The sequence below is a fragment of the Hetaerina americana genome, unplaced genomic scaffold, assembly GCF_022747635.1.
Source record: "Hetaerina americana unplaced genomic scaffold, ioHetAmer1.1.p SCAF_5, whole genome shotgun sequence".
Classification (NCBI taxonomy): Eukaryota; Metazoa; Arthropoda; class Insecta; order Odonata; family Calopterygidae; genus Hetaerina; species Hetaerina americana.
Window position 1 is genome coordinate 6,571,405 of NW_027287095.1, and position 25,101 is coordinate 6,596,505.

The 25,101-nt window shown below is 40.8% G+C and overlaps 1 long non-coding RNA gene and 1 other non-coding gene across 2 annotated transcripts in view; one reads left to right on the plus strand and one right to left on the minus strand.

The window, feature by feature from the left end:
- Positions 1 to 25,101, minus strand: part of LOC139694352 (uncharacterized) — a 532,868-nt gene that overhangs the window by 95,687 nt on the left and 412,080 nt on the right. The window contains exon 5 of the long non-coding RNA XR_011702121.1: positions 6,446 to 6,494. This is a non-coding gene — a long non-coding RNA (uncharacterized lncRNA). The remainder of the gene's footprint in view (positions 1 to 6,445; positions 6,495 to 25,101) is intronic.
- On the plus strand, positions 22,220 to 22,291 carry TRNAQ-UUG (transfer RNA glutamine (anticodon UUG)). The gene has a single exon. It is a non-coding gene; the product is annotated as a tRNA-Gln (tRNA).

Genomic DNA, 25,101 nt, shown 5'->3' on the forward strand with positions numbered 1-25,101 from the left:
ACAAACTATATGCCCAAAACATCGGAGATATATCAAAATATTAGAGGTTTTCACGCATTGGGATCTACTTTGTGTCAATTTCAAATGGGGAACTTGTAAGTAAAAAAAACCATGGAAATGTGACCACTAAAGACAAAACAAATAAGAGCAGCATGAACAATCAATTTTCTTGACAGCTTAAATAGCATTTATCTGCTTATTGAAGTTTTACCACTTAAATAAAACCGCACTCGACAAATTAATATAATTCATCTCATTCACACAATCGGGAGATAAAAACTATTTTTTAAAGAACTAAATGGTCACTCGTCTATGTTTAATAATTGGTCATGATGACGATGACGGTGGTCAAAAAGCAACCTGAAACGAATACAGGGACATAAGACTACGCAAACTAAATTAGAACGTATGGTGAAGAAAAACGATAAAAGTATTTGATTTCCAACTGGAAAACAAAGCCTGACATTGACATTGGCAGAAGGGCACTTGTGATAAATGAATGGATTACGGCGGGCTGCACTGGATAAAATGCCAACGATGTACGACCTCATAAAATGATGACGTCATTCACTGTTTTTCGTGGGGTGAGGGGAGTTGGCAGGGTGTAAAACTGGTTGGCGGTAGGGAAGGAGAAGAAGGGTGGAAAGGTCGATGACTCCGAGCGTCCGCGTGTAACAAGTGCGCCCGACCCCCAAAGGGGAGTGACGATATTAATGACGCCAAAATTCTCTGATCCCCGAGGATCCCACAAAATAATAGAAGATAAAATAGAAAAAAGAAACTGGTGTATCACCATGGTGTAATTAAAACGCAAGGAATGAAAGGACGCCCCATTTCACTGAGGAATGGGAGTGGTGCGAAGACGGAGACGGGAACTACGAAATGCATCGCCAGAGTGGTGGTCTCGAGGAATGGAATGGAAGGCGGAGGCGGAGCGGGGTCCGGGGGGGGCGGAGGCGGTGACGTCGTGGGGGATGGGGGGCGGTGTGAGGGCAGAGGTCAGGTGGGGGAGGGCGAATGGCGAGTGGGGAGTGAAAAAGAGAGAGATGACGGCTCGCCGAACGCAAGAAAGGGGATATTAATCTGACACGCCCACGACGACGACAAAAGTTCCATCGGACTGAATTCGGCAAATTTGCATTTCTTCACGGGCGGTTCACTGGCGCGACCTTGGTATGACCTCAGTCGGAGGAATTCTGAAGTGCTTAAGTGATAAGTGCCACCTACTTCTGAACCCTAAAATTCTCTCTTCGCGCATGTCAGTGATAATGAGTAACTGATATGTTTTGCAGGTATATATGTATGTAGATGTCTAAATGTTACGTGGATGGATCTTTAAAATTTGTGTTAATATGTTGCAAATGAAAGCTTTCTCCGAAAATATATGTACGTGAAAATAGTGATAATAAATGTACTAAGTATTAATTGATATGAAAGATGAAATAATTCACAAATCAAATTTACCCAGTAATGTATTCGTGAAAACTGTTTATCTTTCCCTTATATTTGATCTATTTCAATTTCACATAATATTAGCCAAATCATTGGAGAAGGGATAGGGTTTTCAAGATCGTAAAATTTCTTAAATCAACTCTTTGCTAAAAGATTTTATGATTGCAAGTTTTTCTAATTTACACCGGACACTAACAACATGAGAACATTATTAATAGCCCTTTTAACACTGTTCCTTCATCGGAATCAAAATGAGTGCATTATTTTTATGATAGAAAATTATACCTACAAACTGGACCAGCCAGATCAGATTGGCGATGCCGAATGACACAATTTCAGGAAAATCATTACCAAATAATCACCAGCCCTATCTTTTCGTAGATCATCGGGCTGAATCGACTTTTAGAAATAATGGAAAGCAGTAACGTATCCCAAAAGTCTAATCACTTACTTTTACATCAAAGTCGAAGGTGCATCCAGGTCATTAAATAACGCTTCATTTTACGCAGCACCCTTAACAATAAAAATGGATCGATTTGGATGCCATGCAGGGAAATCCAAAGAGAGAATGAAACGTAAAAACGTGTTTCTTGTTCGATCATCCTAATAAATGGACTCTGCTGGGCCAAGAAATGTGGACAATAATCTTCGGCAAATCGTCGTTTCCTTCGCAAAGCCGCCACATCATTTTTTTCCAGCGCTCCCATTGCAGACATCGCCCCATCGATCCTGCTATTAAAAACATTTCCTCTACAAAATATATCTTCTCCAAATAGCTCTGTGATTTAAGGAGTCCATGAATATAATCCAAAGAAAGAAGCACGTTGTTAAGCGACAGCAAATATAAATCATAAACGACACCATTCCATTTCAGGTGTAGTTGAGAATAGGCGGATGACCATGTGATCTTGAGATTAACAGTTTACCACCGAGATAAAGTGATGAGAAATTCTCAAATTTCTAAGAAGTTGGTCGTCCAACTACGTATCTTTCAAATAAGGAAACGAAACCCGAGGTTATTCCATAGCCATCTTTCTATTTGGAAAAGTAACATTCTTTGACTTTCGAATACTGCTTTGTTGGAGAGAAATGTCTTGATAAACGTAGAAAGAGTATTTTATAGCTCCTTGTGAGGAGCATGAGAAAACTACCTAAATATGTCTTAATTACGTATTTAATGATGCATGAAAAAGTTTACATCTCTGTAAAGTAATCGACGTTCCTTATTCTCTAATTACTCATTAAACAATTCATATTAAACCTTAAGCAGACAACAAATGGGATTTAATTTCATTCCAAGAGAATATACTTTGCTCACATTGTTTTCAGCCTTACTATTCTCTCATTCGTACTCCCTTCTCAAATGGAGATGTCAAGTACACTTTACCAACGTGTTTCAGTGTATGACTGAAGAACATCTGGCTTCGACACATTTTTTCCAAAAGCTTAAAGATACAGTACATTTACGTAACGCTGTCAATATAAAATGATGAGACAGAGGTGGAATATTTAACCGGAAAATGATTTTTTAGTTAAAAATTTAATTACTTATTTATAAAATCATCACGATTAATTCATGATGCCGGGGTAAAATTTAACACCAGATTTCAATTATTCCACGTTGCCAAAATTATAAATCAAGGAGAAAAATTTTTCATTGTTATTTAGCAAAAATTGGAACACGACTCTAATTAATGCAAATTTGAAATAATTAATAAGCAAGGAAGAGACAAAATGTTCAAGTTTTGAATCGTAACGCAAATTTGTTCAGCTCATTAAACTTTACTAAGCGCATGAAGCATTCGAGTATTTTCGTTTAGTTACCTGGTCTGGCATTCAAGTTTAATCATTCTCATTTTAGAAAACTCGTTCATCTCCGTACGATATTCGACGATTTCCTCTCACGGTGACAGCAGCGTCATACATGTATACTTGCATAAGAAGCAGTGGCTGGAGCTGATGACCACCTTTGAATGCTGTTCGATCTTCTCTCCTCTTTAAGTATTTAAAACCAACTTCTAGCCGCGCTATAGATGATGAAAGACTTTCCAAAATTGAAGCAAACATAGACCTCGGTTCTAGATATGCTCGAGCGAAAGAAAAATTTCAATATAGCGTCGCACGTCGTCTCCAGAGTAGCCATAGGCGAACTGAATATGCATCACCTTGCAACGGCTTCCGCTGACGTAATAATGCAGTCAAATCAAAAATACTTGTATTTGTATATATATATATATATATATATATATATATATATATATATATATATATATATACAAAAACATATATATATTTATATATACAAACATATATATTGTATATATGTATATATTATATTAATGTATATGTTTATATATGTATAAATAATAAATTATTCCAACAATATGGCAACAATTTTTTTGTTTTAATAATAAATTATGCGAATAAAAAATGGGCGAACTCTTTACTGAACATCCCTAGTAATTAAATATGCTAATGAATGCAACCCGGTAGTAAAATAATTTAAAATCATTAATAAATGCACATATTAATCTAAATTCATAAAAATTTGATAAATAATTCCCTTGGTTTGATGCTTTCCATGATGAAAAACGTTTATAATGAATATACATATATGATAGTATAAATCATTTTTCTTCAACGAATGAAAGCCAAAGTAAATTAATCAAGGAATCTGTTGATGAAGAGAAATTAATCCGGTGAAAAGAAGACAGAGAGAGAATGGAATTGGCTTTCTGTTCCGTGGTACAACCAAATAAATGTTCAACTGCAGAGCAGGAAAGAGGAAAAATCTGCAAAGGAGCTATTTATTTTCCCGGGACGCCTGTCCTTGCACGACCACTTCGTACCCTATGCGACAGCAACCCATCGCGGTTGACTGGAGGGTGCGCGCTTTTTTCCCCTTTTAGGTATCACTTGAGTCAGGTTCCCGGGAAGGAGATGAATCCTAGGTCGGCTCGACTTACAAAGAGGCCGCGCTCAGCAGACGGCTCCATGACAACCCCACCTCCCCGCCCACATTCTCAATCCCAGATGGAGTCGCCCGGCCCCGAGTCGGGGCGCAATGGAACGGCGACCGACGCTGCCTGCCTCCGCGGGGGAGACGGGATGAGCGACGCGACGGAGGGCAAGGAGCGGTGGGATTGAATGGTTTGGGACGGGCGAGGTGTCACTTCCCGAAGAGACAATGCGGACACGAAGAAAGGAGCAGACGACAAGGCGACGTCTTGGCCTAGAGGTCTCCCACGGAGACAGTCCCCGCGGAGATGAAGAAGGGTAAATGTCATTACCAGGAATGTTCAAAATGGCACGGTCCGAAGGGAGTGGGGTAGGCGAATCACCCTGAGAACCGTCCGAAGTGTCCGCCGAACTAAGACGTAAAAAGAAACGTAAACTGCATCCTCCTCAAGAATATTCGAGAGAAAATAGGAAATATTTTCCTTCTATCGTATAAAGAACAACCGCTACCACTTTCATATTTTATGATAAGCGCATTTCAACCCGGAAAATATACCTCCTAGAGTTCACGGAATATCTGTAAATCATCTTTGCAAGCATGATTCTTTTTAAAACATGATGATGCAGTTTTAAAACATTCGCTACACTCTATATATATATATATATATATATATATATATATATATATATATATATATATATATATATATATATATATATATATATATATATATATATATATACATATACATATATATATACACACATATATATATATATACATATACATATATATATATATATACACATATATATATATTTCTATATATATATACATATATACATATATACATATATATATATATATATATATATATATATATATATATATATATATATATATATATATATAAATAGACGGCAATGTCCACGCCCTCAAATGGAATCGAAGGGGAACAAATTGGCAATCTACGCTATTGCAGCGGTTCACCGTAAAATCGCACATTCAGAACTAATCGTCGTAAACAGAGAAATCTCTATGAAAATAAATTAGTTTCAAAATAATGAAGATAAAATTTCGGAAATTTCAGTAAAATGAAAACCATCATAAGAGCAATCCTCAGCTTGATGTAGTATGTTTATCATAATTGGGCATTTCAAAAAGTTTCACTAACTAATTGTATCACGGAAACAAATTATGAATTCTTAGCGATTATAAACTTCTTTTCATGGCTTAAAGAGTTCGGGAATAAATTGTTAAACTTAATTAAAGTCGAGACTGTTGAATTAATGAGACTTAAAAAAGTATTTCGTCGTGAAGAAGTTCGTGAGATTGGCTCTTCACCATTGTTATATTTTTAGACTCTTCAAGAGACCCTTTTCTGAAATTCACACCGAGCGCACAAAAGGGTGACATGGTACGTATTATTTGAATTAAACCCTTAGCTCCTGCGGCATTCCAAGGTACCTGCTTGTATGATTTTCGCGATCGGATATTACAGTTCTGGAAATCAAACTGGCAGTGCAGCTCAGACGCCATGATAGACTCCCGTATCGATTTTTACTTCCTATTCAACTTCTTTAACCCGGATAAGGTGCAGTTCTCCCATTTTTTTTATCCATCGGGCTCCTTGTCACTAGACATTTCCGTCTTCGTCGTCGTCGTCTGAGGCTTCCGTTTTATTTTCACAACATGCCTCCACCGTATTATTAGGCAGGTGCAAGCCTTCACGCGGAGAACAGATACCGCGAGAGTGCAAAAACGGATAGAAACTTTTAGAGTAAGTATTCGACTCGCCGATCCGATAATGTTCCCCTTAACCTCAAACCCCATTCCGTCCCACGCGATATCGCCTAGCGTGCTTTTGGGTGGTTGAGGGGATTGGCTGGGAATATTCGCGCCAGAAGCAACTCTGATGCGGTGTGAAAAAAGAAATTAACGTAGTTTTCGGAAGTGCATACTACAGTTTTCTTCTGTTTTAACTTATTCTCAAGGGTTGCAAATTAAAAAAATAATTTAGAGCTGAGTACTTACCCTTGCGGAAAGGTCCAGCGAAATTGTGATCCAAAATATCAATTGCTTTCTGAAATAAATAAAAATAACTGTGATTACTCTTTTGCATAATACATTACTCAAAACTGTATCATTTAAATCTATTCACATTACCATGAAATTAGAAAAACAATCAATGATTTTCTTTATTTTCATGACACATGAAGGTAGATTACTCAAAGACAAATTTTCTGTGGCAAAAATATTTCATATAAAAAATTAGGTAAAAAATTTAACACTTTCCACAGATTCATAATTTGAGGAAAAGTGATAACTTCTTCTTTAAATATGAATTCCTTCTACTATATCATTCAACCCAATACAAACTGCGATATTTATAAAAATAAGAAATGACTCGTTTTTTCAAAAAAATACTAGCAATAGACAGTGTTAATGCTGTAGAATAGATCGTCACTGTATAGTATAACCACATCTTTTACGCAATATTTTCATGAAGCCATTTGAACACTGGAGTACCCTTCAAAAAGCTCGGAAATACATTCATCACCCAAGAACTACGACCCTCAACCATTAACGATATTTTGGAAAGGTGATTAATTGAGAACCCCTCCCACTTGTTCAGTTTCTATCGAGGGGAACTACGAAAAATAAACACTTTATCACGAAGCATAGGGCGCTGAGTACCAGTGAGATGATTATGATTAAAATTAAAGGCACTACACTCTGAAGCTCACTTAAATGTGAAATCAAGATATTTTTCTCGCCTGTCACGAAGAGAGGCAACAGATTGAGAGGCTCGCGACGCCGATTACTGCATCCTATTTATTTTAACGATGGCTTTGGAAGCGGACCAAAAATGGGCGGCTATCGAGGCTGTCCCATCCACCTCACCCCTTCCACTTCCTAATGCCTCCCACCCCCGCAGTTAAGCCAACCACCCCCTTCACCCTCCGACCCTTCCCATCTCTCACCCCTCACACACACACACAAACACCATCCCTCTATTCAACCCTCCTTCCGGGGGAAAAACGTCCATCCCCAGAGGAACCCCACCCCGACTTCCACGTTCCTCCCACCCGACTACGAAGGGGAGAGAGAGCTCAAGTGGCAACGAAGGGTTGAGTGACAACCACAGCGGTGCAAGGAGAAGGGGGTGGGATGTGGCGTGGGGGGGAGGGAGGGGAGTGACGGGACATGTGGGTGTGCGGAGGGGGGATGGGCGGGTGGGGTGGGAGCGGAGGTAGTGGGCGGGAGGTGCCGTGAATCACCCAATTAGCCTCCACTTCTAGATAGAGAGGATGATGGGGGGACGGGGGGTGAAAACGTGGGAAGGGTTTGGGCAAGAAAAATGTGTAGATGGAGGGGGCGAGATATGCACAAAAATGGCGAGGGATGAAAGTTCGAGGGGAAGGAGGATGTCGGGGCGGGGAGGGATTTGAATCATAGAGGGAGACTGCGGGGAGAGGAAGCAGCAATAGGTTGGGATAGGAGAGATAGAGTCCGGAAGGAGAGCCTGTGGCGTGGAAGGGGGGAGCGGAAGGGTTGAAGCACCAAGAGGTAAAAAGGGCGTAAGGACGAGAGCGAGGGGAGGACGTCGATATGGCTTCGACGTGGCCGAAGGCAGAGAGTGAGTGGTTGACGGCAGTTGAGGGGAGGCGGTTGGAGAGAAGAAGAGGCAACAGTTCGCAGCCGTCATCACAATGGCCCGCACGCGGCAACCCTACCCCCACCCTTGTCGGTACCCCGTCCGCCAATCCTCCCTCACCCCACGCCACGAATCCGTGCATCTGTGACGCGTGCAGAGCGAGTGCCTCCGTCCCCTTCCCCGCCATTCCCCTCCTCTTGCTTTCGCATCACGTCCCACGGTTCGGTCGCCGCAGGGCCCGGCAGTCTCGTGTCTCATCCTCCCCCTTCACCCCCCCCACCCTCCCCCTGGTGCCCACGGGAACCCCACGTGGTGTGCTCTAGCCCACCCACCACCCCTCCGCCACGCGCACAGCCACCCAAGGATACGAGACCAGGGCTGCCAATCTGTAATGTGTGCATTTTGACGATGATAACTCCTCATCTCACGTTATAAGACGTGGCTACCCTGTGATCGTTCATGTGGATCAGAGATATGGAACAGTAAAGCACGCCAGAGAGGAAACTAAGAAACTTCGTACAGGAGGCAGATGCTCACGATGTCTGGGCAGCAAGTGAGAGAGAGGAATGGAATATACAGGAGATTCGCTTAAAAAGGAGAGGAAATTCAGGGCACAATTACGGTATGGATTGGGCACAACTTGGGGTCACAGAGGGTTTTGCAAGGAAATGAACAGGAGGGAGAATTGGAGGAAAGGGGCTGCGGGGAACACCAAAGGGAACTACGAAATGTGGTAAATTTAGATCCAGGCCAAATAATGAGGGTTGTTCGATAAAAGACCTGCCAGGGCATTCACGAGAGCATCAGAAAGGAGCCCGAAGGAGGTCACCCAATCTTTGCTCTGAGATGCTGATAGAGGTGTGAGATTACTTTATTTCATTATTGATTCGCGAGGACTATAGGAACATTCCATTCCATTTTGAAAAATTTTAACTGATATTTTCTCAATATTATCATGTTCAACAAAAAAATGAAAGACTAGATAAACAATTATCATGAGAGATAAACAAAAATTAAATAAGACTAGAAATTTGACGGTTTCTAAAATCGGTTTCCACACATGAAATAATTAGTGTGTGATCATTGACTGTTAGTAACCGGTAATTCTGAAACTTAGTTTCATAACAATTGTATTTTTTTAGCGCAGAGAATGAATTACACATTTCAATAACCATAAAGTAACGTTAGTCAGAAATATTAGGTAATAACCTTAGTCAGAAATTCTGGTATATTTACACATTTGTCACAGTAAAATAATGATAGAGTGGACACCGCCAGAGCTACCTGAACTTATCTTAAAATATAACTTCCGATCCTGTGTAAACATAATATAGACAATGTTCAAACATAACCACTCCTTAAAGTCACCCCGATTGAAACTGGTCTATGAACTATCAGTTGAGACATCATTCCTCCAGTAAAGAAATTAAGATTTAAAGAACAATAATTAATTAATTCAAAATAGGCCAGCCATATAGATGTTTATTTTTCAATATTAACATGCCGTGATCAGTTTACCGGAGGATTTCCCAGGGTAATACGTAAAATAATGACAAAATACGTATCCCATTGTTTCATTCAGGCTCATACAAAATTTTTCTTGAAGGTTAGAAATTTTCGCAGCCACCTGGGCTGATTGAGGATAATTCGTGCATGTACTTTAACCTCAGACACGCTTGCCATATTTTTTGTTTCTTGACAGACACGCAAGAGAGAGAAAGAATGCTAGAACGGCGACAAAACATTGTGATTCCACCCTCGACCGCCCGCCTTTTCACGGGGGACCATTCGAAATTGTCGTTTAGACGTCGAGGAGGACGGCTCCACTCGGACGGCGGGAGATGGGGAGTTGAATGGGGGTCTGCGATGGAGGGAGTAATGTTACCGTGGAATGGGTCACGTGCTCCCCGCCGCCCCCACCCGCCCCGCGTGCCGGGCTCCCGCCCCACTTCCGAGAGCGGACGTGCGTCCATAGATCGTGATCGCGGAATGCGTGAGCGTGACAAGCGAAGGAGGAGGAGGGCCCCTTGCGTCCTCTTTTGCATCTGCACCGAAGGGACACGCCCCATCCGAGTGGAAACCATTCATTTGCTCTGCGGACGACCCCTTTCATTTGCTGCTTTAATTTATTCGGGATGCGCAGCTCAAGAGACGGCGGCGACACATCTGCCGCCATGCTGGAGGCTGGACGGGTGCAGAGAGAGAGAGGAGTTGGGTGGGGACAACACCGAGTCCAGCGACAACGTCCAACATCGTGTCCATCGCTTCGATCGGAAAAAAGCAGGCATTCTCCGACAGATATTGGATGCTTATTATTGGATATTTCAGTATTTTCTCATAAACATTACAATTACACAATTCCAAAACGTGAAACGCTCTCAATCGATTCTACGATCTCTTCGGATGTTTTTTATATCATGAATTCAATCGTTTGACGCAGATAATTTCAACAATCTCCGCTGGGAATGGTGATAAACATGTTCATATTGATAAATGAAGTGTCCTCTGAATCCCTAGGTATTTCATCAATATTTTTTGTTTGTTTTCTGAAGATAAGTAGTGACCCTTGTGCCTTTGGGAATCAGGGATGCCACTCTCGGCTTATTATCAGGATACTCGGGGACCGAACCGCCACGGTTGACACAAGACCTATTTCAAATACGAATCTGCGACCTTTAGGATTTTATAAGGAATCATTACTCTCCTAAATAACATGGCCCGCTACCTCGTGTCCCCAGCAGTCCCCAGTATCCAATTTTCCAAAATGGTATGCCTATCCCTTTTAGTCCAGGATTTTATTTTAATAATAAAAATATAAAAATGTCTTCACCTAAATCTCAGACAGATGTTAAATTCAAATTTATTTCATTTTCACCCTTCAGTGCAATAATTTAATGGCGACTGCCAAATTGGAAATTTTATATCAATCAGAAATGAAATTGTAGTATGGGGAACGAATAAGTGGAATAATTGGGCAGGGCGTCTCCAAAATAAGGACCTATAATTGACGTTCGGTAACTGAATAAAAAGAATTATTTCTTCATTGCGGAGTATATCCTTGTTATATATCTTTCCCATGTCCAAATGATGCTTATTCTGTATTTTATCAAAGTAAAAATGTGGTGTTATTCACGCGCCCCATGCTCCAATGAGGTTTCAAACTTCATTACAAAGGAACATATTCTTTAAAAATGTGCCGCAGCTGGAAAACCAATCATATTCTTCGTAGAAGAGTCGACTAAACCTCTAATTTGAAAATCTCTTACAAGAGCGATCTAATTTACGTGATAATGTTTCGTGAGGAAGCTTTCGCCATGTGTCATTTCACGAAATACTGAAAATAACCCCTTCTTAATCCGAATTAAAAGACAAAGATTCGGGGGATAAAGAGCTGTAAAGCGAGCCTTCATACGACAGAGGTAAAAGAAAAGCACCGAGCAGGCTGGAGTTTGATTGAGGGAAGGAGATAGGTCCCATGCAGTAGAGGTTGGAGGATAGGTGAGAGTGTGAGGAGGAAGTGTGGAGCAGAGGTTGGTTCAGAGCAGAGCGGTCAACGGACGTTCTCGATGGACGAGTGTCGGTCGGGGCGGGGCGCCCAAACCCTTTGCTGGTGTCCATCAATCATGCGACCATTGAGTGGGTCCCCGTGCCGAGCCTTGGTGCACTCAGCGTTCTCTCCCTCCCGTCGCCGTCGCCACGCGGAAGCGACAGCAGGGAGCGGCGGCGGAGTAGATTATGTGTGTGAGTGCGGGGGCGACTGATGCAGCCGTGCAGAACGGGTGTGGGACCACAGGGTGAAGTGAGTCGAGGAGGGAAGAGAATGGAGTGAGAATGGGAGGATTAAGGAGAAGCGAGAAGGGGGGAAATCAAAACGACGAGGGCGCTGGGGGAGGGAAGATTAGGAGAGCGAGGGAGAGTTGCGAGGGAGAGGGTTGGGGGGCGCTTGGGGGGGCGTGAGGGCGTGAAAGTACGACACACGCGCTCCCAAGTCGGGGCAGATGGAGATGTCGCCGAGCGGCGAGGCGGGCAGGGTGGGTGTGGGAGAGAGAGTGGGTGTGGGAGGGAGGGTGAGAGTGGTGCGATAGGGTGGGGGGAAAATGCAGGGGGTCGGCCACTCCTGCCTCTCCTCGCTTCCGACGGGGATCACATTGTAGCTTCATCAAAATCCACTTCCCGTGAATGGACGCACTACTACAGCTGGCTGTCTAACAATAGCACGTTTCCAAAAGGATATGAATCCCTTTCGGGGTGAACCTTCGAGAATCTCCTCCTCACGGAGTTTAAATTAAAAGTTGAAACTTTCTCCAGTAGGCACATTAAACCCGGACTATAATTTATACGAATACAAACATACTAAAAATTACTCATAATTGGGTTAATAAACGATATAGGCATAAACCTAAACTTAATTCTTTTTGACTCAATAAAGGAATAAATCACTAACAGTTTTGGTTTTACACTAACAGTTTAACTTTTAACAAATATTCTCTTGCTATGTAAGTATAATATTTTCCAATGAAAGCAGAAAACACGGTACTTGCCATTCCAATGGGTATTATTATTTTTCCTAATCAGATATTAATAGGAAAATATTTAGGAGACCATTTTTTTCATACGCCATGCATTGTTTATAGATATCCCTCAAAAGTTTATATTTGCTTTCATTTACCACATTAATTACCGTGAGTGTGAGAATATTGGCGGGCTTAAATGTTCCAAAATCCGGAAAAATAAACTTATATTTGAAACAATAATTTTACTAAAGTGTTTTTAACCTTAACAATTATTCATCCACGGAAAATATAGCAAATTTATTGACACGCAATATAATATTCAAACGTCATCTCTAACAAAGAGATTGTCGTTTGAGTCGCGATTTCAACCAAATTTAACTCGTTACGAAATCTGAGTCATCAATAAAATGAATCGAAAGATTCACACATTACCGAATTCAGTCTTCCAAGTACGACGACGCTTCCAGACCTCGCAATAAATAACAGAAATAATTTTTTTATTTCCAGAACCGCCCGTTTCCCTTCGATAACTGTTTCCATCCTTCCTCAATTCTTCGGTGGGAGAAAAATGACTTCCTCAGAAATGAGCGCAACACAAAACGAATCGATCGATCCGAGGCTATCGATTGTCTGATTGGCTCGATAGCCCGCAAGAGCTAAACCTTTAACAAGGGTCCGAAACTCCCCCCCTCCTCCTTTGGAAGGTTTTACTCAGAAGCGGCGAACGAGCACCCCACGTCTCGCAAATGGGCCGACCATTATTTGCGCGCCATTCACGCAAAGGGGGGGGAGAGTGGTACGTGCGCAGGCGTCCATCATTTGGTGGGAACAAAACGGACGGGGGATGATGTTGAGCGCTCCCCGCAGTGGGAGTTCCTTTTTAAAAGGCGGGGCCAAAGGAGAGGATTTCATTACGTTCCAAACTTGGGTATTGTTGTGCCCTGCGGCGGAGAGACGCCCGCTCGGGAGAATGGGCGCGCGAGGGTCGAGGACCGGCCGAAGCGGCGGTGGACGACGGGCTCCGAAGACCTTCTCCCCCACACCCCTTCTTCGCCCAACCTCCCCGTGGGGAGGGGTGCATGCCCCCTTGCCTCTGGTAGTGGGCGGGGATCGATCCAGTGAAGGCGATCGGAAAGGGTGGGGGTCCAGGAGTCTCCGGATGGGAGGAAAATGGCAAGAGCATACAAAAAGAGAAGTACGTCCAGGGTAAGGGGGACAGGAAGACGTTTCCTATGCAGCACTACTACCAGGTGAACCTGGGTAAAGTGTTATTGAAAAGGGACGTTATATTTTACGATACGTCTTTCTCTCCCTCTCTAAAAGACTAGGCTATTTGTACTCATCATTTGGTCCGAGAAGTAATTATTTCAAAATATAATAATACTGAATAGATCAACAATGCTTAAAAATCTCCTTAAACATGAAAATCATATAAAAACTTAAAGTTTGTCATTGAAATGAACGAGAAAAAGAGTTTAAATACAAAAAACCTTTTCAGCGTCATAAATACATCAAATTTTTTTTACAATCTAATGGTTTCATTCAATTTCTGCCCTTATAATAATATAAACAATTACTAAAAATTGAACAGAGATGATTGAATTCATCTGAATTTTGAATAAATCATAACTCTATGAAAATATTCTATAAATTATATCATGTAAAACTCTTGAAGTAAATGAAATCAATTTTAATGGCAATTGTCCACCATTAAACCATACTATGTTTCTCAAAATCATGAAATTAAATACTCATCAGACTACTTTTTTCTGTAGTGCCCATTTTAAACTATTTATTATTTGAATGCATACAAGAATGAAGGTCTATTACAGTTTTCATTTTAAAAGGCGACGTTTTAAGAGCTTCAACTATAAAGTGATTCTATTCCTTGACTATTTCTAAAAATCACCACAATGACATTGACCTTTAAGTTAGTTTGATTGGCAAGAAAAAAAGCCCTTCTCTTATGCTTACCCTGTAGAGATGTGAAAGGGCTTCCTGCTCTGATTATTGAAATCCATTTACCAGCGTAGATATGGCCAGCTGTTGGGCCCCTTTTAGTTTCCTTGGAAAATACGGTGCCGGTGCCCAAAAAATCACGCATCTTGGGCAAAGATGAGAATGCTGAGAAACATAACCGAGAAAGAACAAGGGCTTCCAGATTATTATCCCAGCGCTCTAATCAATGCAAAACCACTCCTCACCAACTAATCCTTAGAGGTCCGTAACCGTCCACCGATCATCGAAGACAAACGAGATCTAATCAAATGGTAGCTTTCCTCAGTGACTACCCTCATGTTTCAAGGATTTGAAGAAAACATCCCTCGATCGGAAGCGATGTGGTCCAGAATGAGTGAGACAGGTACATCAACGTAATTCAACACGAACGTGTAATAACAAAAGGAAAGAAAGAATGAAACCGAGTGGACATAAAATAATGCGACGGAGGAGGAGAAAGGAGAGAGGGGTGAAAGGGAGCATGAGCTGGGCTGAGTAATGAGAAAGGTAGGAAAGAATTGGATGTATTGACTGATCAATTGAGGGATTTATGTCATTTCGGGGCATATGTGCCTCGTATCAGTAGTAGATTATATGATGGGGATGAATTACAGAAAATTTCTCCCAGAGTATTCCAGTTCGCAAGGGCAGGGTCTTCGTCAAAACCCATATACCACAAGTTTACGTGAACTCACTCACCAATTACCACAGATAGAAATTGCTTATCATGTAAATTTTATATTAATGTATATGTACGCGCACATTTAGATTTATGCATGTTTTCGTGAATGCTTAAAAATGCAGAGGGTGAAATACAATCTCACGCATCGGACACGCTCATTACTATCTTGTGATTTGTTTTGCCCCAACCGCCTTTACCTGGGTAAGATTACTCCGTGTGTGCAATACATGTGTCCAAAAGCAGATGAGATATATTTAATATATATACATGTATATGTATATAAATATTTATATGTATATATAAATATATATATACATACATACATACTCGTAAAAAAATATATATTTCTGCGCACACACATATGTAATAATATATGCTTGCGAACAAATTCGCACTTACGATATTTATATATGTTTTTCATTTGGCATAAAAAGAGTAATATATCATTTTAGAAGCAATGAAACTATTTTATTTTTGGGCTATTCTACCAAGAATAACATAAAGTACTCCTTATTTGTAGTAAAAATTTCGTGAGAATTATGTGTATTACTGTACGGAAATTGAAGCTCTTATCTGAATCCTTCTGTAATTTTCTATCGTCACTGTATATATTTCTTGTCTGCATCAATTGAATTAATTTTTTTTTAATTACCCACCATGGAGAATCCTTAGGCATAAATAAATATTTTAATTGACACTATCCAACAACATCTTGAAACAAAGATATCTTGCTAAGGATCTTGGTAAGTGAAAACGGAGATATCAAAATGAAATATGACATTCTCGTCTTCTACACAGCCGGATCTTCTCATCGTATCATCGTGGACATTTCTTCTTTTGATCATACTGCTCCGACAAGTAATATAAGGGAGCAAAGAAGGTCAAATCCCGGAAGAAAAACGACCTTAAGCCCCCCGAGAAGACGTGATATAACTGTCGTCGAAGGGAGGAGGATACAGTAGTCACTCGAAATGGAAAGCTTATGCCCCCGTTTTGGGGTCAGGGAGGTGGTCTTAAGGACAGGGGGCGAGTGGAATTGAGGGAGGGGCAAAACAAGTGAGTGACAGGACCCGCTCCATTTGCGGGGGCATGAGGGGAGAGTGGTGGAGGAAGAGCGGATGCGAGGCGAGGGCTGGGGCGAGATTGGCCCAAGTGGGAAGGGCCCGAGTGTCCACGGCGAGAGTTTTAGAAAGACCCACGGCCGAACGAACCGCAAGTTCTCTGATGGGCTAGGGGTTTGCTCGGTACATGCTATTATTTAGCTCGTGTAAAACTCGAGAAGACATTTATGAAATTTTACTACCAATGGCGAGGTCAATTTTCACCATAATTCAATCAGAGCGAATTATTTTCGTTTCATGAAATTCATGCGTGCAAGCAGTGAGAAATTAGCCAGTAACAACTACGGCTGCAAGGTTGTAATCCGTCGTAAACTCAAGCAACAGCGAATAGATTCATGTAACATTACTGCGGGAAATTAGAACATTACCTAGGTTTCTGGAAAAAAACTAGCCTGGGAATGTCTCCAGACACGTAAAAATTTAAGCGGGAGCCGGAAAGTAATGGCTACGAATGAATGTACTAGAAGATTTCCTACGAGAAGAAATGGGGATGTGAGGCAGGGTATTTTGGGAAACCAACCTCTATTGGGTAAATGCCGGCAAATGTGTTCGTAATTAGACACTGCGATCACTCTTTTCGGGGATGCATCCCAGTTTGGACTCTCTTATAATGAATGATTGGGCGAGAGACGTAAAGGTCATTGAAATTCGTCCGTCGTGAAGAATATTAATTTCGTTCGCGACATTTAAAAGCATCGACACCGAAGTCCAGAGCCAGTAAGTAACGCCGTGATGGTTAACCATGAGAGAACCAAAAAGGCGAGGAACCAAGAGGAGGCAGATGAAAGATGTCGAGGAAGGGAGGAGGAGCAGATGTTCCCCTGCATCTGGGAAGTTGCAAAGGGGAGCGAACGATCGACGCCCCTTGGGACGATCCCCGCCCACCCACCCGCCGCCCCGTAACTCGAAAACTCGATCGCGAGACCAGAGTTCTTCTTCTCTCAGCCACACTTGCAGCCGGGCCCCCTCTCATCTCCCCTCCCTTATGAAGATCGACGGATAAATTGACTGAGGAACGGCATCGAACTAGATCGAGTGCAACGTAGAGCAGCTAAATAGCAGTATCACGACACTAACGAAAGAATTAGGATGGGATACACTATTTGACCGTAGATTAAAATACAGGGTAAATTAACTGTGTAAGTTTGAGGCAATTCTCTTATCCGAGGATGTCCAAGGCATACGAGGATTGCTATTTAAATTCACCAATTAACACAAGTATCTTTTTGAGATTTTGTCAAATTATACGGGATCCAAAACGATCAAATTTTTTACAGAGCTAAATGAGCATACAACATCTTATTGATGCTTGTCATACTAATCCCCAAGGATGCCTCAATCCCACGATAAGTCACACGGTGATCTTTATTTACTAGTTCTTGCACAGAATCAATGTTTTGTGGTGCAAAAACTGATTCTGGACGACCTTCACGGCTTTCGTCGCTGAGCGGACGGCGGCCATGATGGAATTCGTTAAACCAGCGTTTCACAGTGGTAAAGGATGGGGCTTTATCACCAAAAGTGGAAGTAAGTTGATCGATGCACTCCTGTCTTGATAATCCACGTCGAAAGTCATAAAAAATCATCGCACGAAAGTGCTTACGAGTTAATTCCATTTTTTTCCTGAGGAAAATTTTCGAGTCACTATGAACAACACAAGTTGTGACCAAGCGACGGAATGTTCTCAAAAACGTTATCGTCAAAAGGCTCTAACTTTCAGATGGAAACGTCAGTTGGCATCTAGAGCACTTAGTGTTTTCAAAGCTTAAGAAATAAATAGCAAACTTTGTGCTACAGGACTAGAATTATTATGAAAGTTCAAATCACGAACGTAAATCAGGGAGATAGATTGTAGAACGGAGAAATTTAAAATGCCATTTTTTCCTCGTACAATTAGATACCAAAATAGATATGAACGTTGACGCAAAGGAGATAAATAGTATTAATAGTGTACAGGTATATATTGGCAATAAATTCGTTTCAAACACACTATTATCACATTTTAAAATTATGCGATCTTGAGGAGGAGAAAGTACTTTTGATGAGTAGAGAGGTATTTTTTGAAAAAATATCCCTTCGTAGGAGGAGGTAGATAAGATCGATACAGAGCATTTTAATTGAAAATTGGCTATTGAAGACTGTATATGTAGGTTGAGAAACCGAGGAAGTGGCATGAATAGGATTGGGATGCTAGAGGAAGGAATTATGCGGAATGAAAGAGGGATTGTAGTCCTGGATGTTGGGTTGTGTTATGTTAGGAGAGGCAAGGAAATTGCCGCTGTACCGTTCGGTGTCTTGCTTCCATCAAAAACCTACCTTAACCGGTAGACTACCGACAACAATAATAAGTCCTGCGTTCCAAAAATTACCTGAAATATAGAATTAACTTTTAAATTTTTATATGCGGCAAAAATGAGATTCTTACATTTCTCAAGTTTGAATAAAAAATCATTAAATAAAACCGCTCAGTGAATTTATAAATTATAATCCCCTAGCCCCCCTTGGGCTGGCATTCCCTCGCTTCTCCCTACCCTTGAGGGCCGAGGGCCACAGATGAGGGAGACGTCACGGAGGGAATGTGGTCCCAAGAGAGGAGGTGGTGTCGACGGCAGCACCAACAGGAACGGGAGGAGTGGTCTCGGAGAAAAGGCAAAAGGAATAAACATTCGGGCAGCAATTTCCGAAACGGTTCCCATGAAAATCGGGAAATTTTTTCCCGAACTCTCGATCTCCCAATTTCGTCGAATGCTTTCGAATATTTTCATTTTAAAATGCATCACTGCTTTTTGTGTATTTAAAAAATATGGCTCTTAGCTAACTGAGCACCGAGCCATATGAACCGCCCTATTTCCTTCCGTTTTCAATGTATTCATCCAGCCAGGAAATCGCATACGGTTGAGCTCTAGACTTGGTGGAATTCCATTTCAGACGGAAAAAATGGCGACTTTGCTCTTCACACAGCGATAACCCTTCTATGACTATTTCGTTATTCAATTGCATTTCCAGGTTAGAAAATTTCTTGATGGTCGCTCGTTATACGGGGCATGCTTAATGTTGAAAAGTAATTGAGAGACCACATAAAACAGGTTTTAATTGTTTCTCTAGTCTTAATGACCTATTCCTTAAGTTACGATGTTAAGATTAAGTCAATTGCATAGTAAAGTTAATCGAACTTTACAACGAATTTTATGCGTCACTCATCCATAAATAAATGTGCCTTCACTCATAGATAACATGAGAACGTACAATTTTTACGTGCAATAATTGAAGAACATTCTTCGGCTAATCATAATTCTAATGAACTGTTCGCAGCTGTGACATTGGCGATAATATCCCTCGAAAAACATGAGACATTTAAAATAAGCAAGTAATTTCGTCTACACACGAACATTCTTCTTGGTACTTACCGCCAGAAGTTATACATTTATGGACAGGTACCTTTTTCATAGGAAATTAATTTTGTCGTTACCAATTTTTTTTGAGCAATGAAATACCATAATTACGCATAATGCATCAACTATTCACAGTCATACTTTTGTAATAGCTGTTGTAGGTCAGAGAGGTGTTAAAGACCAGAAAAATAAATCATAATTCACTGCATATATATCTTATCAATCGGTCAGCCAAAGTTATCACAACATATCGATCGAAAGTTCGGGTGGCAATTGCTTCTCAGCCATTTTTGCTGGTTACAGATCTGGTTGACTGTAATTATTAATAACTTGAATCATCGCCTGAAGTACCAGTCTACGAATTTACAATCGGTAATCTGTAATGTATGTAATATTATCGATTGTGGAGGAGTGTCAGAAAAGGACTGCTGAAGACGCTCGCTGCAAAGCAAGAAACATGGAGCACCATTACGATCCACACTTACCTTTGCATAGCAAGCGTTTGAAAGCACGTTTCAAGTTCCAAGCAAGCACAGATTAAGCGCCGGTGATACTCTCGACTTAAAAATACACCATATCATTATGCTGCGGAGACTTGAAAAGGGGAGAAAGGGGCGGAGCCGTCGGGGGTGGAGTGGAGGAGGTGTGGTGACCAAAGAGCGAGGGCAAGGAGGGTCACATCCGGTCACGTGCCTTAAAAATCTCCTCCCGCTTGAGCCTGTTGAGATGTCGCAGGCCGATGCTTTTTACGACTTCCGGGCCGAAGGGGAGTGCGCAATACAACAGGCGAAGGAGCCAATCCCGCTCCCATTGGAGAGCGGGATTGGCTCCTTCGGAAGTGAACGGCGGAGTGGACAGAAGTTTTTGGTCGGACCTCACTCCGTTGAAGGCTTCTTTCCTATATGCACCTAACATTAGCGTTGCCGTGCCAACTGTTGTTGTCACATAAAAAAGTTGGACGGAGGTATCACGCGACGGCGTGCGTCACTCAATTATTCGCACCCAGTCATTCGGGCTTATTTTCCTAATGCCTTTTTTAGTTTTCTGTGAACTCCATTCATTGCACTGAGAAAAATATCAGGGAGCTTTAGCAAGACGTACATTTGGTACATTTTCATCGCATATGTTATGGAGAAATTATTAGATGCTCGATTAAGTAGATAATTTCAATTTCATTTAAATATAAACAATGAAATCCACTATGTTCTTAGATCGAGATTATTTATTGGCATTCATATTTATTAAATGGAGGCCACATGCTAAAAACATGGTGGTTAAAAAACCAATCGAAACGATTATTTTATAGAGAATTCATTGCATGATATAATAATGGTGGATAGATATTTCAGACAGAAAAATTTGTATAATCAACAAGAACTGTTAATTAGTGTCAAAAACACGATTTAAAATAAACAACGATCAAAATATCATCGTTGGATTCCAAATATTTAAATTTTAACTCTCCATCTGAAAGATTACTTTATGAAGTTTGATGGTACGATTCATAGATTATTTCCCTCGAGTTGACCATCCAAATACAACTACCGATTTAATATTTATCTACAAAAAAATAAGAAATAAATTAAAACCAGAAATGTAATTTTTTAAGATTATAAGTACATTGAATGAAATGGGATGTTTTTTTCGCCATTGGTCATTTAAAATTGTTTTATCACGGTACTAGTGAAGTAACTATTACAAGGGAGACGGGACAAAAGTGGATTGTAATAGGCAAAGCAGCTAGGAGAAACGAAGCACGTGGATCATTCTCAAGCAATTTATGATTCAAAATGAACAGTTTCAATGGTTTGCGACTAAACTGAACTGAAAATCACCCCAGACAGCTCGCGGCGGCGCGCGCCGAAGATGAATTATTGAAGGGGCGGTCCCGTGAAGTAATGTATTAATGGCACATGAGTTGTTCTCGCCAAATATTAATGGCTTGCGGGAAAACCAGTCGTAGTTTCGCGGTTGAACTAAGCTCGGACATAGCTATTCTAATTCTCCACCATTGCATGCATATTGGACCGTAGGAGATAGCAGTGGGTGGGAAATTAAAGTCTCTACATCAATCAAACTAAAACTATGGAAATAAAGTTGAACGATTTCATAGTAACTCTTAAATTTCGAAAGAAAAACTGTGTCTGTCCAAGTCATCATCCAAAATAAATTTAACCTTCTCCTAAACTTAATGATGATATTCCAATAATTGGCAGCAGAAAAAATCTCGCTCAGTAAAACTCGCGAATCCTTTCTTTTATACTAAAATGAAAAGCCCATCTACAAATCCCCTCGTTTCCGAGGAGGAGCTGCATTTTATTCAGGGGATTCTATGACTAAAAATGCGTATTTTGTTATCCTTTGCAGGCTTTACGATGGTATAAAATCACTCAGAATATGTACCCGCATTTTGACTTTCATATGAAGCGCCCTCCAGATTCGCGGTCCCATGGTGTAATGGTTAGCACTCTGGACTTTGAATCCAGCGATCCGAGTTCAAATCTCGGTGGGACCTAATTTTTTACTTCCTGCTAACTACTCAAAATTGATTAAAATGCATTTAATTTTACCATAACAATAAATAGACTTTAAATTTTTATTAATATGCTGAGATTATTGAATTAGTATTTATATTTAAAATCATTAAATTCTACTCTTATATTACGAAAATCTGCAATGTCACCAACACTGTATTATCACCCGATGGTATAGATGCTGTTTAATATAAACCACGGCTTTTTTTGTAATATGGGTTGGAAAAATTAGTGTTCTAAATTCTTTTATGAATCTTAATCGTCAAATTTCTACAACGTTTAGCCTATAAGCAAACAAGGAGAGTTAATGAAATAGCATATACATATGCTTATGCTGTGTTATGCAAATCAGCAAATTTTAACCTTTAAGAAAATTCATGCGGGTGCTTGGGTTCAATTCTCTAATGCCTGAAATCCTTTTATGCGAGGGAAAAAAGAGTATCGTACTTCAACCGCTCTGCGTCGGTGTACAATCTCTGGTATTTTATCCCGATGGTCGCATCTACAAACAACTTGAGGCCAAAAAAATTCCCTCGGAGTCGCAAAGAAAGTCTGGGGTTCGGTAGGCACCCACATAAAATGCATGGAGAAAAGAATATTCACATGGCCGTGGGATTCATTTCGTCGGCGATCTTGCGCCTTGCGTCAACAGAAGAAATGTGATGGCTGAAGGGAGAAGAAGGTTTGTGGATGGCAGGAGAGAGGGTGGGGTGGGGGAGGATGGAAGAAGATTTTGTATTTTTTTGGAATCTGAACATTGTAGTACTGCACGGCCCAGGTATACGTACACGACTCGCGGGCCCTTACTTCCATGTTGGGCGCGAAATCGTTGTGAAACTCTTGGATGAAAGAGAAATCCAGTGATCGAATTGTAGGGCATAGGGTACAACGCACGGTAATAGGATTGGTGGTGGTCATGGATTCAGGTTTGTTTGGAAAGCGGTGTTTAATAATGCGGTTGGAAAGTGAAGTTTTACCTTCTCTAACATAGGAGAGGCGAATGTTGCAATTGAGGATCTGGATGGCATTTTTGGGGAGACAGTCGGTGCGGAAGCAGAGTAGAGAGACGAGATGAAGATGTGAGGGATTGGGGAGGGAGAGAGCGGAAGGGATGAAAGGGCAAGCCTCACAGGGGAGGTGCCTGCAGGGCGGTGGTAACCGATGGAGGGATCTGACAACAAGCTGATAATACCTACGATGCTGTGGAGGTGTGTGAGTCGTATGCAGAAGGACAATGAAAGAATATGGAGAATGTGGATTCACTGTATTCTATCAATGAATACAAGTATAATTATTTCGGTGTCGTACTTTTGGGGAGTGATGAGTAATTGGTGGAAGGAAGGAGATTTAAAAAAAAGATATTCCAGATATCCAAAAGGTTTAAGTAGCGTATAGCGTAAGTTGAGACTGTTTAAACTGGGTGCGTTGTTGCAAATTTCATGGCTTCTCGAGGAAAGTGAATCGGGGATAAAACTGTCGAGAAATGTAATCTAGTGGCGCCAGAAATGGAGGTGATTTCTATGGATGAAAATGAGCTAAAACTTGAAATTAAGGCATAAAGACGATTCACATTATTGTCGCAAAGGAGAAAAAAGTCATCGATGTCTTGGGTCCATTGAAGTGCTGTGAGGTTTTTTGCGGAAAGGAAAGTGTTTCCTAAGTTACCCATTAAGAGGTTGGGCATCAGTTTGGAGCATACGAATGAGCATAGCAATTGACGCTTGGACTGAAGGTAGAAAGAAGATTTGTTTAAGAGGAAATTATAATCAGTTAATACAAGTTTTGAGGTGTTTAGTAGAAACTATGAGGAAGGAAGATGACGCGTCGTCTTTGGGAAAGAGAGTGGTGTAGATTATCTTGATCGTAGGGGATTTAATGGGTGAGGTGATGCTCATATGAGCAGGCTTGAAATGGTGCGAGCCCAAGTGCCATCCATGTACTTTCAGCGACGAATTTGGATACGTTTTTCACCCAATACATATGGAATTCATTCGAACTTAAAACTAATGCATAAGTGTCATTTCTTTCCTTGGAAATGAGATTTTACGATTTCTAAACGCATTTATTGCTTAACTTCTCCAACGCAAGACCCTTTGAAAAATATTAATGTGACTTTACAGCGTAGTTTGAGATATAGTCTTAAATCTGAAAATTAAAGTGAGTTTTAACAAACAGTTTGAGCATAAATATTTGGCTCGCAGAGTTATTGTGATTAAAACGTTTTCTTATGATTTTAAGTAAGGGAATATAATGATTCATTTCAAACACGTACATGAACACACGTAGTATGCGTTAAAATAAATATTTTCGCAGAATGGGTGACCGCGAATTTATTTTCTTAAGCTCTTCCGGTGGCTGAAAAGGAATGTACGGAGAATAATACCACGGTTAAACGTAGCTATAATATAATAATATATGAACGGCGATAAATATTCAAAGCGAGTCATTAGCACGTTGTGATAACATGCACGTGAGGTAGAGTCACATGGGATTACTCTGATAGCTTGAGCCTGCCTGGTACATTTCCTGGCACGCCACTCATTGAATGAATATTACGGCGGGAAAGATTAACATATCACGCAGAATTTTCGGATTTCCTCTTTTAAAAGGTGTTTAAGAGAACAGCAGCTTATAATATTAAAATTTCATACCCATGAATATTAAATCTAATTAATGACCAATTAAAAAATGTTTAATTTAGCGTTATTTTATCACACACACAATACAGGTCCTTTGTGCTTAGCGTCTCTTAATTTTTATGTAGCTGAATGTTTTCGTCGTCCATAGTTTT